The 16,646-nt window shown below is 43.9% G+C and overlaps 1 protein-coding gene across 7 annotated transcripts in view; it reads left to right on the plus strand.

Annotated features, from left to right (window-relative positions):
- Positions 1–16,646, plus strand: part of CDH4 (cadherin 4) — an 806,698-nt gene that overhangs the window by 284,954 nt on the left and 505,098 nt on the right. The window lies entirely within an intron of this gene.

A 16,646-nucleotide genomic window follows, 5' to 3' on the forward strand; every position in this document is an offset into this window, starting at 1 on the left:
CATTTGGGAGTTGGAGAAGGAAGAGGGAGATAAGTCTGTGGGCTGGTCGAGTTGTGTTGTGAGAGAGTGAGAGAAACTGATAGGAGGAGTCAGATAGACAGTTGGGATAATCAGTTAGCAGTTATTAGGAAAGGTATAGGCCGGTATAGAAACTAAGATTAAGAAACTGACAAGAAAAATTATCTGAAACCATAAACTTGTTAAGGCTTATAAAATAAACTTGCTTATTTGATTTAATGTTAACAACTGTCTGGACTCTGTGTGTACCTGAGAGAAATGGGTTGGTGGCGGCGGGGAAGCAATCACAATGGAGGAACAGGGATCAATAGACCGTCAAACGTCTGGGGACCCTGTGTGATCGCCACACCACCCAACTGTCTTAGGGACTCCACTCCATATTTACTCCTTAGCCTTATCTTCTTCCAAAGATGTCCCACAAAGCAGCAGTTAAGTGCAGTAGGCCACACATATCCCTATCTAACTTTCCTCTAGGCAAGCAAGAGCCATTCAAGGACCCGTTCCAAACAGACAAAAGCAGGCAAGGATATGTGTGATCTAGGACCAGTGAGGGGTGTGGCCTGCAAGGAAGGTATGTAGTTGGGGTGGTGGTCTGGAGGGCCAGGAAGAGAGCTCTGGAGGGCCATATTCAGTTCCTGGGCCTGAGCTTCTCCACCCCCTGTTTAAGGAGACAGACTAGATCCCTAGTAAATCCCCTCATCACTTCATTACGTTTGTGAAAGTTGCAAACAGGGACAGCCATAAGAGTTAGCACTGCTAAGCATCTGCCAAGCTGTACACACACAAAGCAGAGAAAGGAAAAGCAACATTCTGCATCCAGATATTGTGGGACTCTAACTCCCACCATCCACAGCTAGCATGGACATCGAGTAGGGATGATGGCGGGGGTTGGACGTCAACAACGTTTGGAGAGTTTGCCTCAGCAGTGGAAGGTCCTGGCAGTACTGCTTCTCCTTTTAGCTATTGTGGCCTGTTCCCCTGCCCTTTCCAGGTTTGTTGGTAGTTGCTAGGCAACAGTTCTCAGTAAGGACCGCTGAGGCAAAAGAGTAGGGCTGAGCAGCTCATGATGGAGGCAAGTTTTTTTGCGGGGGAAGATAGCCTTGGTATAAGGGAATTATCAGACAATTCCTTCACTATCAGGCAGTCTGGAGACTAGGGTGTGACCCCGGTTAGTGCCCAGTGAGGATGCAAGAAGAGCAGATCTGAACCAAAGGTTTTTTGGCTCACATCGTTAGCTCCTATGCTACATCAGTGCCAATCACTAGTTGGACATATTAGACTCTGGATGGAAATCGATTAAGTTAACACTGTCCCTGGTGAACTGGTTTCCTGGGAGATAAATCACAATGATACAATGGTTGCTGTGCAGTCCAGCAACTTTGCCAGAAATACCGCATTTGGGGGAATGTCACTGTGGTCTGACAACGTCAGAGAAGGCGATGCAACCCATATTTTAATATGTGCCAACTTTCTGTGAATAGGCCCTTCACAACAAGTAAAACAAGTGAAAATCACTGTTAGCCATGAGAAAGCTCAAGCAGTCTTAATTATGATAAAATATTAGAATTCCCACACTGAACAGCTTTTTTGCTTTTGTGGACATGATTGCCCTAGGTTCTTTTCCTTTATAAAATATTATTTTGAAGCGCCTTCCCCATTATTTAACCAGATAAACCTAATTCACTTGTCAATTACAGGGATGGATCCCCACATGACTGGGGCAACTCAGTCAGATGACTGGGGCATAAATAATAAAGTTATTGTTGTTGTTGTGTGCAGCGTCAGCCATAGTACTACCAGGTCCCTGGACTTCCATGCACTAGCATGGACCTCTGCGGTGGTGAAGTCTACATGTGAGCTAATGCATAGGTTTAACGGTGCAGGTGCAGATGACCATGTCAAAATGGATCACCCAGCTCCCTGGTGATCGTGTGTCTTTCACATAGCCATACTTGTGAGGTCCTAAAGACAAACTCATGCTACAGGTGTTTGCCCATTCAGGTGTGATTTGGCTTGTTAACTGAAAGGCAACACATGGAGATCGGTGCTGATCATTTCAATGCATCCCTAAAGATTATTATTGTATAATTATAAGATCATTATATAATCTTAGAAGGTTGCATAATCTTAGAAGGCAGCATGGCTGTGAGGGAGCACAGCTGTATAGAAGGGACCCTGCACTTCGGGATTGATCCTCACACTGCTGCTGAATTGTGTTTCATTTATTTTTTCAAACGCTGAGTCCCACTCATGATTAGCATCCCTGCTTCTTTGCCTGTGTAGCTTTCTTGTGTTTTCTTTTAATCCCTCCTTAAAGTTTTCCAAATGGCCTTGTGTATGCATTTATTTACTTGCTTGCTTGTGAGGAAATAACAATGTCTGCTGTCAAATGCTTTCCACCCCAAGCAGCTAAAATTACAACATCTGCTGTAGTTTGTTAAACATGTAACTGTTCTCTGTGGGGTTTTTTTCCTACCCTTTTCTTTCGTTCTCACCTCCTGAGGTGGCCTTTTGTGAACTTGCATTTTTGTTTTCTGTGGTTTGGTGACTTTATACTAAAAAAAAAAAAGGTCTCTTACATCAGAGGAAATGTTGAATTTCTTCTTAGCATGCAGCCAATAAGCCTCTTCGTTTAAAATCACAAGCATGTTCTTAAACCAGTTCAGACAAGGGTCTGTTAACCACCTTCAGTCTCCACATGCACAGGAACTTTGGACAGACTGGCTGCTGTTGATTGGTCAGTTACTAGAGGCACCTTGAGATGGGGAAGAATTCCAGCTCAGTTTGCATTGGAAGGCGAAATAATAAACACCACAAACAAGACAGGAACCAAAACTAGGCCATCCTTTGAATTTCACACTTCCTCTAATTTTGCTTTCCCCCTCTCCACCAAGAAATGCATGCAAAAAATATGTATAAAGTGTGCATGAAATTTTGTATATCAGAGGAAATGAGAAGCAAAATGAATTATATTAAAGGGCTTCATTCAACAAAAATGTGCATATTATGAGAAATTTGCTCCCAAATGCTGATGAATTTTCATGAGGATTTGAGTGGGGGTAATTAAAAAAAACTTGCAGACTGGTCTGGAAATTTAAGACTGGAAACTATGAAAAACTGACAGAAACTGAAAATGACAGATTTGCACATCCACCCAAGATCCTGGAGAATCCTGTTCTAGCCTTCTCAGCAATAATCTTTTCACTTGCCTATGGATCTCTCTGGGCAGTCTCTGGGTTCTCAGTTAGCAGGGGCATAAAGCAAGGAAGTCACATCCTTTAAAAGCCAGATATCCCAATGCTGCCTGGCACCACCTTTTACAGCAGCACTGGCTTCTTGGGGCAGCCATTTTTTTCCAGGCTATTGAAGGGAGAGGATTGTGTTGTGGTTGCTAAGCAATTTCAGCGCTTGATCCCCCAGCTACCTGGAAGTTGATGGATAGCAGCAACAGTACCAGTATCCTAGGCTGTGCCTCTGAATGCTATTTGCACAGGATGATGAGCATGGTTTCTCAGAAGTATTCCCATCCTCTGTTAAACACCACTGGGGTGGCATTTAAAGGAGGGTGGGGATGCTTCAGAGGTCAACGGTTAAACATTCAACAAGCTGTTGAAGGGGGTGAGGGGAGTGAGGGGAGAGATCTGAGGGGAGAGTGAGGAGAGAGCAGTGAGGAGAGAGATAGGGGCCGGGGAATGGGGTTGAGGTGAGTTGTGGAGGTGGAGGGGGTTGACCAGGTGTGGGTATAGGAGGGGGTAATGGGGTGGGGGTTGGCAGAGTTGGTGAGCATACCAAGCTGGTGCAGCAGTCCCTAGTACAGTGGTACCTCTGGTTATGAACTTAATTCGTTTTGGAAGTCTGTTCTTAACCTGAAATTCTTCTTAACCTGAGGTACCACTTTAGCTAATGGGGTGTCCCGCTGCCACCACACCACCAACGCACGATTTCTGTTCTCATCCTGAGGTAAAGTTCTTAACCTGAGGTACTGCTTCCAGGTTAGCGGAGTCTGTAACCCGAAGTGTTTGTAACCCAAGGTACCACTGTAGTAGTAGCAGTAATGGTAATAATAATTATACAGTGGTACCTCGGGTTACAGACACTTCAGGTTACATACGCTTCAAGTTACAGACTTCGCTAACCCAGAAATAGTACCTTGGATTAAGAACTTTGCTTCAGGATGAGAACAGAAATCATGCGGCGGCACAGCAGCAGTGGGAGGCCCCATTAGTTAAAGTGTTACCTCAGGTTAAGAACAGTTTCAGGTTATGAATGGACCTCCAGAACGAATTAAGTTCTTAACCTGAGGTACCACTGTATCTGCAAAGTCATTCTGTCAGTACCATGACTTTCATCTGTGCCAAAGGACTCTCCACCCCTCTCTTCTCCTCTGTGCTCCTCCCCAAATCTGTTCTGGGAGTTGCGGAAGCCTCCATAACAGATTTAAGGATGTGCATGGGCATGCAGGTGGAGAGATGAGGGACAGGAAATCCCATTGCCCAAGTGAAAGTCCTTGCCTAATGTGATGGCTTTGTTAGCTACAACCCAGTAGTCTCTATTGTTATATGTTGTCGTCATCAGTTATCATAATCGCCAACCGTTCTTTTCTTCCCTTGCTCTTGTGCAAGCACCTCCAAGTGTATGTGCATAATTTCTGAGCATTAAGCTGTCGCTCCCACACAGACAATGCATATTGTATTCTTATTTCCCCCTTCATTTGTTTCTAGAGGGTCAGTTTGTGCCACATCAACTGCAAAAAAAAAAAAAAAAAGCAGGAAGAGAAGAATATTTAGCATCTGTCATTGAATGTGCATTTGTTAAATTTTAATTTGATCTGTTTTAATATCATAGAACGTGATTTCCATCTTGGACTGAAACTCCTCATCGTTAGCATAAATCTGCCATGTGCTTTGCTGCTTCATTTTTATTAGCTTTTATTTAACTTGGTAAAAAAAGCAATTTATTTGTATTAAGTGAATCATTCCTCTCTTCCCCCAAGTCAGTAATTCCGGCTAGGCAGAATGATCGCATTTATATAAAAGCACGAACTCTTTATCTTTTCATTCCTTGGCCCCTCCCTACCCCTATTGTCATTTGGTTGGGTTTCTCTGTGGGATAATCAAATCTGGTTTGTTGCTCCCCCTGTCTAATGGGGAGCAAGATGGTGCCATCATCCCTGACCGTTGACCAAGCTGGCTGGCGCTGGTGGAAGTTGTAGTCCAACTACATCTGGAGGGCATCCCAGTGTTTTGTAATCAGTATGTGTTAGCCTTGAAATACCGATGGGTCTGGCTCTACAGAGTTTGTCTGCCAATGACTGAGCTGGAACATAACACTAAACCATAGTTAGTTTACAGGAATGAGCCTACACCCTTTCCCCTGAGTTTGTGAACTCCCCCCTCTCCTTCTCTGATGCAACTGCATGGAAATAGGAAACTCTCACTTCCATTATAGGTTAACTGCAATTTAGTATGTTGTCTGAACCCTAAGCTCTGGCCAATCATATCTGTAGTCAGTGGAAACTATGGGTTTGCTTGTTCCATTAACCTGGTCTTGCTCCCACTCCTAAAGCAGAGGCTCTTACTTCTAAGTAAAAGAGGTATCTTTATTCGGGAAAGGCAATGATACATGCTCACCAGCAGATGCAGGGCTTAGGAATCACAGTTCTGAAGTTCAAGAGCAAGGCAAGAACTTCAGAACTGGACAGAAGCAACAAAGATGTCCCAACAAGTTTCCACTCCCCAGCCAGCAAGCTTTTAAAGATGAGTCATGGTGTGTTCACCCATGAGACTCAATCACCTTCTGGAAATAGTAGGATAGCAAACATGTGCCCCATTGGGATGGGAGGGACTTCTCCCACCTGAAAAAGTGGTGTTTGGGTCTAGGGAACAAGACTTCACCCTCCTGTTACCAGTGTGGTGTAGTGGTTAAGAGCGGTGGACTCATAATCTGGTGAACAGGGTTCGCTTCCCCGCTCCTCCACAGGCAGCTGCTGGGTGACCCTGAGCTAGTCACACTTCTCTCTGAAGCCTCTCAGCCTCACTCACCTCACAGAGTGTTTGTTGTGGGGGGAGGAAGGGAAAGGAGATTGTTAGCCGCTTTGAGACTCCTTAGGGTAGTGATAAAGTGGGATATCAAATCCAAACTCCTCCTCCTCTTCTTCTTCTTCTTCTTCTTCTTCTTCTTCTTCTTCTTCTTCTTCTTCTTCTTCTGTTTGGGCTTCTGTTCAGTCACTCCTCTTGTTTCATCTCCCGACCCCAGCTGCTCAAAGCCCTCAATGGCCTCCACTGAGGGCCACTGCTTTGCAGGATGGTCAGGGGAGGGGAGGCCAGCAAAGCGGCTGAAATGAGTCAAGGTGGAAAATGGAGATCCTCCTACTCCAACCCACATTCCCACTATTATGTGTCCCCCATTTCTTCCTCCTCCTACACCAGATCCTGCGAATCCAAACACAATCCTAACAGCACTGTGGGGCTCGTGACCCAAAAATAGTTGCGATTAATCAGTTTGTTGTGGTTCAGACAACGCAACAAGCTGAGCTTAATGGAACATTGAAGTAGACTGGGGAGTGTGCAAGCTTAGGGGTTGTCCAAGGCTTTTTTTAATGGTAAATGCTGTTTCAGCAGTCATAGAGCAATACAGTCCTGAAGAGGACAGATACTGCATTTCTCTCCAGTTTTTTTAAAAAAGGCAATTAGTATTTCCTTCTCCCACTGGATAAGCAAGACCTGCTTTGCATGTAATATTCACCTGTATGTGATGTACTTTAAGAGTAGGCTTCACCATTCATAGCATTAAGGCCACGGTGTGGTTGTGGGTGCCCATTTTCAAATCCAGAGATAGAGGGTGTGTTTTCGAACGCAGATCCTTGAAACTCCATAGCTGGAGTGAAGGGTTTGAGTCAAACACAGCTTGGAGTACAGAAGGCAGAAGGTGCTACTCTGTTGGCCAATCAAGGGCAGAAAGGCCGGCTGCTAGTATTTATACTCAGCCAATTTTTTATATTTTTTTTTACGCGAATCAATTTATGGTTCCACCATTTATCTCAATCCACTGGAATTAGTTTGGACACTAAAATTTGGCTGATTAGCTGCATAGTTTAAGCTCTTGTTCATTAAAAATGGATCAACAATATCTGCAAATATTGTCTGGCAGCATCTTTATCTACAATTTCCCGAGCTGCCACTAAAGTTTATAGGGCATTTTTGTTTCTGTGAATACACAGCCGTTTCCCAGAAATATTTGAAAGTAAGTTGACTCGCTGCTGGAGTTATAAGCAGTAAAAGTCGTAATGGCAGTTAGCCCTGCGTATGGACACCATGGGAGCTCACCAAAGTGAAATGAGAAATCAAATCATTATTATTGCAGGCTAGATATTTCAAACTAGCATTTATTTCAGAGCGCACTGAAATCCGTCTGAAATGGGGTGTGCAAATAGGACTGCTTCCATATGTGCCCCCTCAACTAATTGTAATTGTGTCAACGGTTTGTCAGGCCATCAAACTTCCACTCCTTTCGAGAGCAAAATGGAAAAGTTATCAAGATGAAAAGGAAAGTGAACAGCTGCCGGGCATTGAGGGATTGTTCCTGCTATTTCTTAATTTAACTGAATTCATATTGGCTTTAAAGCTTGTGATTATGTTATTGTTGTTGTTTATTGCATTTATTCATTGCTTTCTGCCATAAAAAATGACTCTTAAGTGACTTACAAAAAAAAAAAAATAGTAAAATACCAAACAGCTTGCAAGTCATTTCAGATCTGCAACCGAAATAAAAAAAAGGGTGAGGCCATAGAATCATAGAATTGTAGAGCTGGAAGGAACCCAGAGGCTGAGACCTGCAGGGCTTTCTTTCATCTGAAACTTGCTGGAACTCAGTTCCGGCACCTCTCAGATGGGCACCATTGTCATTATAAGAGGACATGGTAAGTTCCGGCACCTCTTTTCCTAGAAAAATAGCACTGTAGGGCAGTATACACATTCAAATAATAATAATCATCATCTAGTCCGACCCCCTGTAATCCAAGATTCTCAACTAAAGTATCCATGGCAGGTGGTCATCCAACCTCTGCTTAAAAACCTCCAGTGAGGGAGACCATTCCACTGTCGAACAGCTCTTACTGTCAGAAAGTTCTTCCTGATGTTTAGTCGGAATCTCCTTTCTTGTAACATGAAGTCATGAGTTTGAGTCCTACTCTCCAGAGCGGGAGATAACAAGCTTGCTCCATCTTCCACGTGACAGCCATTTAGATATTGGAAGATGGCTTATCATATCTCCTCACAGTCACCTCTTCTCCAGGCTAAACATACCCAGCTCCTTCAACTGTTCCTCACAAGGTTTGGTTCCCAGACCCTTGGTCATCTTGGGCACCCTCCTCTGCACCCATTCCAGCTCGTCAGTAGCCTTCTTAAATTGTGGCACCCACACTCCAGACACAACACTCCAGTTGGGTTTTGACCAAGGCAGACTAGAGCGGTACCATGACTTCCTTTGATCTGGACACTATACTTCCATTGATGCAGCCTAGAATTGCATTAGGTCCCAGTGTGCATGCATGAAAGTCCTTGCATACAAGCACTGGTCTTCCTGAACTGTGCCATGCTCCCATCCGCATCTCAAAGTAATAACTTTTTTTAACCTGCAAGGACTCTTTCCACACCCCAATGTGCACTCCCATAGGTATCGCTGGTACACACATGTCACTTGCTTACTTGCTTACTTGAACATGAATGTATGGACCGGCTCCCCTAAGAAGCATTGTGTTTGGGGCAGTGGTGGAGCTTCATGCTCCGGCACCGGGGGGGCGGGGAGCAGGCGGGGGCATGGCTGGTGCGCGTCCTGAGGGCGTGATGCGCTGCCTGCGGGGGCGTGGCGCACAGGGGGGCAACCGTGATGGCACCACCAGGAGGCAGTGTGCTCCCCCTGCCCCCCTCTTCCTCCACCAGTAGTTTGGGGTAGTGTTGGCTCTATGACATGGAATTACAGTGGTACCTCGTGTTAAGAACTTAATTTGTTCTGGAGGTCCGTACTTAACCTGAAACTGGCTTAACCTGAGACTCCACTTTAGCTAATGGGGCCTCCCACAGCTGCCGAGCTGCTGCCGTGCGATTTCTGTTCTCATCCTGAAGCAAAGTTCTTAACCCAAGGTAATATTTCTGGGTGAGCAGAATCTGTAACCTGAAGCGTCTGTAACCTGAAGCATCTGTAACCCAAGGTACCACTGTAAACACTTGACCTAGAATTCATCAGGTGATGAACATCCATGTCTGAAGCAGCCCTGTGTTGTTCAGATACAGGGGATATCATGCGAGGGAAATACCTGTTGCAGATAACAGCTCCATCTACGTATGATACCTATAGTCTCTGCCTCTAATATATTTTCCAAGACGTCATTTACATCATACTCTTTGTATATCTAAAAAGAATTATTATAATCAACAGGAGCTAATTATGGAACAGGTAATAAAACAGATTATTCAGGTGATGCTGCTTTATTACTGTCTCATTATGATTAAATAATTCCAATTAAATTCTGGGTCAGGGAGGGAATATCTCACAGGAGGGCTTACCAAGTGCTTTAATAGATTCTATTTATCATATAATCCCAGGGCACGGATTGGTTTTTATGCCATCACACTAATTTACTTTGACAATGCTGAGGAGCACATCTGCAGGCAGTAAAAGTTTCTTGTCCAATAGACTATGGCGGGAGAGTGTAAAATTGCTGCTGAGAGGGTTTTTTCATTATCAGCTTGCTTAAGAAATAGAAGGGGGGGACCTACATAGGAAAAGCCTTTCTGGATCAGGCCAAAGATGCAGCTTACACGGCATCCTGTTTCTAACAGTGTTCAGCCAGATGCTTCTGTGAAGCTCATAGCAAACCATGAGCCAAGTTAGACCATTCGTGCATCTCACTGAGGATTGCCTGCTATACAGTGGCCAGCAGTTTCAGACAGGAGGCTTCGCTATCTGGAGCGATCAGGGATTGATCCTGGGGATTTTTGCATCCAAAGCATGTGCTCTACCAGTGAGCTGTAGGCTTTTTGCATTAGGTTGTTGTTGTTTAGTCATTTAGTCGTGTCCGACTCTTCTTGACCCCATGGATCAGAGCATGCCAGACACTCAAGGTTTTTTGGCTCACATCGTTAGCTCCTATGCTACATCAGTGCCAATCGCTTTGTTATTGTTTAGTCGTTTAGTCGTGTCCGACTCTTCGTGACCCCATGGACCAGAGCACGCCAAGCACTCCTGTCTTCCACTGCCTCCCGCAGTTTGGTCAAACTCATGTTCATAGCTTTGAGAACACTGTCCAACCATCTCATCCTCTGTCGTCCCCTTCTCCTTGTGCCCTCCATCTTTCCCAACATCAGGGTCTTTTCCAGGGAGTCTTCTCTTCTCATGAGGTGGCCAAAGTATTGGAGCCTCAGCTTCAGGATCTGTCCTTCCAGTGAGCACTCAGGGCTGATTTCCTTCAGAATGGATAGGTTTGATCTTCTTGCAGTCCATGGGTCTCTCAAGAGTCTCCTCCAGCACCAGAATTCAAAAGCACCAATTCTTCAGCAATCAGCTCTCACTTCCATACATCACTACTGGGAAAACCATAGCTTTAACTGTCGGCAAGGTGATGTCTTTGCTGTCTAGGTTTGTCATTGCTTTTCTCCCAAGAAGCAGGCGTCTTTTAATTTCATGACTGCTGTCACCATCTGCAGTGATCATGGAGCCCAAGAAAGTAAAATCTCTCACTGCCTCAATTTCTTCCCCTTCTATTTGCCAGGAGGTGATGGGCCTAGTGGCCATGATCTTAGTTGTTTTTTTTTTTTTTTATGTTGAGCTTCATACCATATTTTGCACTCTCCTTTTTCACCCTCATTAAAAGGTTCTTTAATTCCTCCATTAGGTAATTCACATTAGGTAGTCCTTCCCTATTACTTGCTCCCCCAGCCAAGTCACCACCAGTAAACCAAGAACTGTAAACTTTGAAGCATAGGGTGTAGAGCCATCCAGAGTTATATTCCTTTTGGTTTGACATTCTGGCTTCCGTTGGTTTTGTCATTTGCAGATGTTCATGTATTTTTCAACTATATTCCTATAACATGGGGATTAACTGAAAAAGTGGGCTTTGCAAGCCCTTATGGTGGCTATATGACTTCAAGGCTGGCTGGATGAACACCTCCAGTCTAATATGCAGCGGATCTCACTGCCCTGGCTACTTTCAAATATTTTCATATAAGCATCAGTCTTGTGTTGATACCTCGTTGGACACCTGTAAGGTTTATATTAATTTAAATATTTAAGAGCCATGTACTAATGATCACTGTAAAAGGTAAAAGGTAAAGGACTCCTGGACGTTTAAGTCCAGTCAAAGACGATACTCACTATGTGAATGGATGGTGTTTTACTAGTATTATTAGGAGTATTTATATACAGGTAACTCCCCATTTGTGTGTGTTCGGCATATGCACAACTGCTGATGTGCACACAGTTTTCAGCCCCGGAAAAGACCTGAACAAGGTGGGCTGGAATGCAACCCCCATACAGACAAGTTGTTGCCTGTATTGTTTTTATATTTTTTTCATCCGTTTTTAACTAATACAGTTGTACCTTGGATCTCAAATGCCTTGGCTCCCTTACAAATTGGCTCCCGAACGTTTGTTGTTGTTTTTTATAGAATATTTATTGAAGTTTTCAAAAAATTTAAAGAAAAACAAAACACAAAAAAAGAAAAGAACCAAAAACAAACATATAACTTTCAGTGACATTTTTCCTTGACTTCCCCACATCTCCCCTTCTTGTATTCCAATTCAATTTTTAATTCAACAAGTTCCTATCCCCAAATTTTACCTTATTATATTTAAATCCTTTTTGCTTAACCAATTTTAACATAAATCTCAATCTTTATACATCAAAACTTATTCTTAATACCTTTTTCTAAAGTCAACCCTAATTCCATTTCACGATTTCCCCATTTTAATCTAGAATAGCAAAACAAATTATTTACAAGGAAAAAAAAGAATATATTTGTACCGCCTTTGGATACCCAAAACCCCACTCCCCGCTTTTCCCGGTTTCAATCTCCAACCAATGTCCATCAATCCATCTGGTATCAGCCTGGTGACCTCACATCCGAGGCCCTTAAGTCTCTCTCCTTTCCTCTCTGCCGGTTTTTTTGATAGTCCTTTATGATAAACGCCAAATCTCGGAGAAGCTCTGTCCCCATAAGATCCATACTTCTTCCTGCCAGGCCTCCATATTTAAAATTGTAATCCAAATCTTGTTTTTTACTTCTTTTAAGTCCAAATGTCCCAAAGTCTCCTGCTTCCACTTTAATCAGATTTGTCTTTTCCTTTATATCCATCTTTACAGGCCTTTGGCCTGCCAGGTCTCCATATTTAAAATTGTAATCCAAATCTTGTTTTTTGCTTCTTTCTTTAATCCTCTGCTGCATTATAGCTCCTCCTTCCTTTCCCTCTAAATTGTCATGTGTAGCTTCTTCAAGTTTCTCAAATTTCTTTTCTTGTTCAGCTGCAAGAGTTTTTAGTTCAAAAGCACAGTCTTTTTGTTCTGGTACAAAGACTTGAGTCAAGTCCCTTCCAATTTCCGCAGGCTTGTTTGCTTTTTCATTCAATATTGTAACATTTCTAGCCAAAACAATGCTTTGTTCTTGAAGTTTTCCCAGGCTACGAAAGATCTTCTCAAGTGCAGTCTGTATTTTTCCACTTACAGCCATTCTGTAATGTCCCAGAGCCCCCTCTAGGGGAGTACTGGTTACTTAGTGTTCCTTCCAGTTGTAAATCCAAAAGTCCTTTATTTTCCTTAATTTTCGACAATTTGTTACCTAAATGTGACAAATATGACCAGCCGAGGCAATAGAAACAAAGTTCTCTCTCTTTTTTTCCCTCTCAGCTTTGACAGCTAGTTTGACAGCTGTCAAAGTCTTTTAAATCTCTCCAACAGGCTCCCTCGCGGATCGCTCCCGGGTCCTGGGGGGGGGGGTAGCAATTCCACTCTCAAAATTAACTCTTATCCTCCAGCACATTCACTTATACTGCCAAAACGTGAAATTAGTTACTTTTAACTTCTCACGAAGAAGATGTTCTTTTCAACCTTAGTTATCTAGTCCTTGCTTTAAAATGTTTACAAGAGGGGGAGACGGACTTCCTCTTTGCGCCTTCCCCACTCGTGCCGAATCAAAAAAGGAAATTTTTAATATCCAATTTCCGTAATATTCACGGATTGTTACTTTTAGTCCAAATTTCAAAGGAAGAAGTCAGCGCTCTCCAACCATGGCATGCGGCTTCGCTTCGCGGAGACGGGTAAACAGCTCTCAGCTCCGCGCCACTCACCCCCGGTATGTTCCGGAGCCTTTAAAAAGGCTCCTTTGCAGCGGGGGGGGGACGCAAATGGAGCCCGCCGAGCCTTCAGTTCACAGGCTTCCCCGCCTGTGATTTTTTTCGGGTCCCCGCTTCGCCGTAGCGGTAGAACCCTAGCTCCACGAAGCAGATTTTCTCCGGAGATCGGAGGAAATCCGCCATTACCGTTGCTGGCGCTGACCGGAAGTCCAAATTGGCTCCCGAACGTTTGAAACCTGAAAGTGAGTGATCCAGTTTTCAAATGATTTTCGGAAGCCAAACGTCCGGCACGGCTTCCACAGCTTCTGATTGGCTGCAGGACGCTCCGGCAGCCAATTGGAAGCCACACCTTGGTTTTTTAATGGTTCCGGGAGTCGAACGTACTCCCGGAATGCATTCTGTTCGAGAACCAAGGTACGACTGTACTTTTTTCTCTTCCTTTTTTTCCCTTGTTGAATGTGCAAATAAAAATAATGATGAAGAGCAAGAGCAAACCTTGGCAGTGACCCGTGGCTTGTCTGAAACAAGACAGACCACAAGCCTGGGTTCAGATGGCATGAAAGCCAAACCGTGGTTTAGCTCACGGCTTTGCAGCAGCGGAGGAGAAGTGAAGCAGCTGTGATCTCCTCTCCAGGAGCCCCCCGTCATTCACACTAAACCATGGTTAGCACACTAAACCATGGTTAGAGTCATGTGAACCAAATCTTTTAATAGAGTTGACCATCTCTCTCTCTCTCTCTCTCTCTCTCTCTCTCTCTCTCTCTGTGTGTGTGTGTGTGTGTGTGTGTAAATGTTGCTGACTTCTATAACAGCACCGGAGCTGTGAAATACCAAGAGCTTTTTAGTACCAATTTGGTTAGTGAGCAACTGGCTGTCATCCCTTTGCACCACCAGGCCTTCCATCGAGCTGAAGTTGGGGACTTAAGGACAAGGGATCAAGATAAGGCTTTGTGGTTGTTGAGGCACACAGGTCTGCTCAGCCGCCGTGGCTCAGCCGCCACCGAGGTTTAATACTCGCTGAAAAGAAACTGTAAATTGGACGTGGCAACTTACTTCCCGTAGCATCGTTCTAGGAAGCACAATTTTTAAAGAAGGATTTAGATAAAACTGCTTATTAGTAAAGTGAGGATTATCTGGGATTTTAAAAGTTTGCTCCTATCTCCGGTGTTGCTCAAGTGTAGAAACTTGTGAACATGGCAAGCTTTCATCTTGGATCTTCAGCTTAAAAAAAAAGAAAAGAAAAGAAAAAATACAGAGAGGGAAAAACCCCACAAATCCTTTCCTTTACCCCCAAACATCAGGCACGACTCCTTTTCCGGAGCCAAAAAGTTTGATTTTTGTTTCGAACTTCTTAAAGAGAACTGGTTGACCGAATTTAGAAGGTGTTTTGGATGGATGCAAGAACGAGTATAAACATAAGATGAGACCCTATTTCTTGCTGTCCCATGGTTGCTGTATTCCCACAGACGTGCACAGATAATGGCACTCAAGATGTGTGCTGACAAAACAGCCTATTTTGCAGGCAGAATGTTTATTGCTGCTTTGTCTTCTTATCCCACCCTCTTTTCTTGTCCAAAGCCACTTTCTTGATAATGTAGTCTGTGATCTTCTATGACTGCTATTTATTTCTGGATTTGGGCTCTGCTGCTCTTCCAGAAGATTAGAATGGTTTATGTACAGTTCTTAGATGACCTCTCACACTTAGGCGCCAATGCAGAACTTCACCATAGGAGTAATGCTGCATCATAAACCTTTACTCCAGGGGTGGCTAACCCTTTTTATGGCCAGAGTGCATCCGGAAGGGCAGAAAGCAAGCAGTTTATATGGCCAGTTAGCTCCCTGCATCTCACTCTGGCCACATTCACACCATACATTTAAAGCACTATGATACCACTTTAAGCAGTCCCACAAAGAATTCTGGGAGCTGTAGTCTGTTAAGGGTGCTGAGAGTTGCTAGGAGACCTCCTGTTTACCTCACAGACGTATCATGGCTTCCCCCAAAGAATTATGGGAGCTGTAGTTTGTTAAGGGTGCTAAGAGTAGTCAGGAGACCCCGTTTTCCCTCCTACAGCTACAATTCCTAGAATTCCATGTGAAGAGGGTTTTTTTTTTTTTTGTAAAAAAAGAGCAGTTTTTATTAAAGATTTTCTGGTGTTACAAGACAAACAAATAAACAGGGGAAAGTACATATAGCGTCTCCACTTTCAATCATACAGTGGGTTAAGTACTTAATTCGTTCCGGAGGTCCATTCTTAACCTGAAACTGTGCTTAACCTGAAGCACCTCTTAAGCTAATGGGGCCTCCTGCTGCCGCCGCGCTACCAGAGCACGATTTCTGTTCTCATCCTGAAGCTAAGTTCTTAACCCGAGGTAATATTTCTGGGTTAGCGGAGTCTGTAACCTGAAGCGTATGTAACCTGAGGTACCACTGTAGAGTCTTTTTCACAGTTTGTTTACATTTGGTATGAGACACTATTATGATTGTTAAACCATGCTGAGTGTATCTATGCAAGAGGAATAGGACAGAGGACATTCATCTGTCTCAAGGAGTCCTCTTTTGGAACAGCAGTTTGGCCCCAAGGAGGATTTAAAGATAAAGGACTGTAAAGAGTGAATGAGGAAGGGCCTTGACGTTGATCACCCACCTGGACAACAGACTTGCCTGTATACACACTCCGCAGTCAAGAATGATACTGCTTCACATGCAAATAGAAGCACATTTCTCAGCATTGGAAGCATGTGAAGCATGGAAACACACCAATAGGGGCCAGCATGGCATTGTAGGAGAAGGCCATAGGACAGTGTCAGAACACATGTTTCACATGCCAAGGCTCCTGGACTCAATCTCTGGTATTTCCAGGTAGGGCAAGAAATATTCTCTTCTTGAAACCCTGGTGAGCCTCTGTCAGTGAGTGCCAAAAATACTGAGGCAGATGGACCAATAGCCTGAATAAGGTGGCTTTCCTACATTCCTATAGCTTTTGCATGACTTGCGGCAAATATCAACCACTACTCAGCACTGTTCTTACCACTGAGTCAGGGGAGAGGAGGCACCCTGTGTTGATTTCCACTTTTGAAAGGGTAGCATGGTAAAGCAAGGTTTTCTGTTGCTATTTCACCATCATCTCTTAAATTGGAAAGGAATCTGCCCATCGAGGAGGTTCAACACTTTGCAAGCACAGGTGACCACTCTGCAAGCCTGGAAATCTCTATGCCTTCGCCAGTGTGGTTGGATTCCAAACTGCGTAAGAATAAATGGATCACCTGATGTCAATGTGATGTCAG

Source organism: Podarcis filfolensis, assembly GCF_964270895.1.
Source record: "Podarcis filfolensis genome assembly, chromosome: 6".
NCBI classification, from domain to species: domain Eukaryota; kingdom Metazoa; phylum Chordata; class Lepidosauria; order Squamata; family Lacertidae; genus Podarcis; species Podarcis filfolensis.